Source organism: Poecilia formosa, unplaced genomic scaffold, assembly GCF_000485575.1.
Source record: "Poecilia formosa unplaced genomic scaffold, Poecilia_formosa-5.1.2 Scaffold193, whole genome shotgun sequence".
NCBI lineage: Eukaryota > Metazoa > Chordata > Actinopteri > Cyprinodontiformes > Poeciliidae > Poecilia > Poecilia formosa.
Window position 1 is genome coordinate 34,093 of NW_006800132.1, and position 3,850 is coordinate 37,942.

The following is a 3,850-nucleotide window of genomic DNA, read 5'->3' on the forward strand; positions in this document are numbered from 1 at the left end:
CCATCCATCCATCCATCCATCCATCCATCCATCCATCCATCCATCCATCTTCTGCTTATCGAGACTTTTCTCTCTCTAGCCACTTGGGCCATTAAATAATGAGGTTTCTTATTACCCAGTTACCTGTCACTTTCATTCCTTTTTGGTTGCTATAATAACTTGTACATAGGAATGGTGTTTTACTGAACGTTTCATGTCCAGTGTTGCCATCTGGCACTTAATGATCTGCTGCTAACCCTTTAGATTTTGAGGGTAATTTTGTCCACCCATTCAGAGTTTGGCAGCTAAAACTTTGGATTTAGTTGGTATATAGTTTAAAGAGCTAAAGTTGGTTCCCTCATGCTACACTGAGGCTCTTTAAACAGTGTAAAACCCTGTTACTCATTTGTGCTTCCTTTCACATAAGTATTTTTAGCTTATTCATAATTGGACTTAGCCTTTTCAAATTTTAATGAACTATAACTCCATGGCTGTAACACATGGTTATAATAGTTTTGGGTTTTTCATTATATCCATCCATTTTCTGTACACCCTTGTCCCTAGTGGGGTTGGGAGGGGTGCTGGTATCTCCAGCTAACGTTTCAGGTGAGAAGCGGGGTCAACCCTGGACAGGTCACCAGTCCATGGCAGGATTTTTCATGATAGTTCAGTTTTATTTTGTTGTGACTTTTTGTCTGCATGATCCAGTTAGTTTTAATTAGTTATTAGAGTGGAGTTGCTACTTTTTATTAGTTTCTGTGACTTAAATATTGCTGATGTTCAGTTCCATTTCTGTTAGTTTTAGTTTTTTGATACGTTAGTTCAGTTTTAGGTGCAGAATTAAAGTAGGCGGATGTATTGTATTTTCATAAGATGCTGTTTTCAAAAACTGTATTCAATTATTGTTGAACCAACCAACCAACCAACCAGGAGCGTAACCATCATCTCAGAAGTGAGGGAGGCAAATTTTTCAGAGGTCTGTTCATTATCATCCTTTCACATTCAATAGCACCTATCTATAGCAATTGTTTGTTTTTAGGCACTAAGAGCCTCAGTGCAACATGAGGGGGTCCAACTTTAGCTCTTTAAACTATATACCAACTAAATCCAAAGTTTTATAGTTGCCATGGAGTTATACTTCATTAAAATTCCAAAGTGCTAAGTCCAATAAAAAATAAGCTAAAAATACTTAAGTGAAAGGAAGTATAAATTCGTAACTGGGTTTTGCACTGTTTAAATACAAACCTACAGATCATCAAAGTTGCAGTATACACTAGTGTTTGCAATTCTGGCTCTTTCTAGTGAGCCTGTTCTCTTGGATCGGCTCACTAGAATATACAACAGGGTTAAATCACACATTGTGTATGTTATTTATAATGTAACTTTAAATTTGCACAGGCCGCTCTCTGCCATGAAACTGTCTATCACGTTTCGTGTTTTTATTTGATTTTCTCAGTCTGTTCAACGAAAATCTTAATTTAAATCACTGTCGCAAACATTTCTGCAGAAGACTGAAGATGTTGCATTTCTGTTGCGTCACGCTGCTGAGTAAACTTAAGACACTTAGATCCAAAAACGCTTCAGTCAGTGAGACAATGCAGGTTTCAGGACATTTTAGGTGACTCAAACAGTGATTGAGAAAAGAACCAAGCTGGGAAGGTATGACATCACACGATGACGTCACACACACACATCCTTATGATGTCACCAACTGACGCCCTTTGATGCTACATCTTTTGTCTGTGAGTCGACAGAATTCTCTCCATTTCGCTTGTGAACACAAAGCTCCCCGGATCTACAGTTTGTTTGACTCTGACATTTTTGGCTTTAAAGCCGAACGGGAAAACTCAAAATGTGCAAAACGGAGAGGCAGAAACCAATAGCTGTCATTTTTGATGCTGAAAAAGTGCGCAGAAAGAACAACAGGGCGCTCCAGAAGCTCCTGAAGGTCAACGCGGAGCTTGAGAACGCCACCGACCGCAGGAACCGTTTTCGAAATCGGCATATGGTGGAGAAAGTGGAGAAGGCGTTTTTCGAAGAATCTGAAAAACGACTCTTTATGCTGAATTCACAATCTGACATCTGGGCCGATGAGCAAGAAAAACTGGATAGTTTGTGCAAAAGGAGAGATTCTCTTTTTGAAGTACTGAAAGACATGACCGAAGACCTCGTTGAGGAACCCGTGATGAAATCAATGATTAAGGCGGCCCAACAACAGCATGAAAGGCTGAATTATCTTCACAAAGTGTTAAAGAAAAATATTAGCACCTTGTCAAAACATCTTGTACATCAAACGAAACTGTTTGATGAGTACACAGAGAAAGAAGTGGAAAGCAAGGAGATTATGGCAATTCAAGACAGCTACTTTAGAGAGCTAAGGAAAAAATTAAGAGTGTTCAAAGTGGCCAATGTGAAGAGAAAGGTTGTGGCAGAAGAGAAACGTGTGAAGGCAGCAGCCAACAAGAATCATAAACTCGAGGAAATGATCAAAACATTGAGACAGCAAGCGATTAATGTGCCAATGTTGAAATATCAGTTTCACTGCGCAGTAGATGAGGAGCGAAGGCTCATCCACCTCAACGATGAGTTGGACAATGTGATTCAGATCTTGACAGACAGACTTTCGGATCAAACTAGGTGGGAGACCACTTACCAAGACGTGGACAAGAACGTCAGTCATCTTAAGCAAATTCACCATGCTCACCTGAAGAAGTTTGAGGATTTGACAGGAAAACCAATAGCTGGGAGCGAATCGATGTTTTCCTTGGTTTCACAAGACAAAAGTAAGAAAGACAGATTTGGCAAACGCTTACATTTTTTCAGGTCTAAAATCAATGCTCTCGAGGAGGAATATAAATCCTTCCAACCACAATTTGAGAGATTTCTGGGGGACTCTAAACCTTATTCTGGAGCTGTGAAACCAGAAGCTCCTCCTTCCTGTCCTTTCAGTCCGCTGGCCTGGAAGTTAACAGGAGAGACTTCTAAACAAAAGGAACCGGAGCGGTTTTCTGAGTCTTCAAGTGACACCGAGTATGAGGACAGCGACTCAACAGACGAGTCATTAGACGATTCCAAACAGAGAATGAGTCTTCCAGACCTCATCATGCTAAGGAAGGCATCTGAACAAAGAGCATTTGTAAAGCACGAGTCGGAGGATGAGTCACCAAAGTTTACAGATTCCTACTCTGCAACTGATAGTTCAGAAACCACAACAGAGGACACGTCCGACTGCAAAGCATCAACGGATGATTCCACACATTCTTCATCTTCCGACTCAGACGAATGGTGGAAGGACTGGTGGAAGGAATGGTGGAATTACTTCTTCTGAGTGAGGGATGGAGGGACGGTAAAAGGCGTGGTTAGGGTGAGGAAAAATGTGTGACTTAGCTATAATCGCAAAAAAATGTAATTGCTAAAATGAGTGTAAGTTAATGAAAAGTTCTAATATGGGTAGGAATAAAAACCTATTTGACCTATGTGTCTATTGCCTTTTGATAATTCTAACTGTTTAGGTTTTCTCCGGGTGCCCCGGTTTACCTGTTTGAAGGAAAAAAACCTTCCAAACTTTATATTTTGATGATGACACTCCTCAAGCATCCACATCACCTAGTTCCACTGTCTGCAAGTAAAAATATGCCATGTCATGTTTACTCAACTCTGTAAAGTAAAACTTATGTAAAACATAACATTTCATTAAAGCTTTGGACACAGATGGCACGGCTTTTGTGACATATGACGCAGGTTTTATGACATATGCATGGTTTTTGTGACACGTACCAATGCTACATCTTATGATGTACGCCACGGCTTTTGTGTCATTTGACACAGCTTCTGTGACACGTGACATATATGTCACGTGTCACAGAAGCTG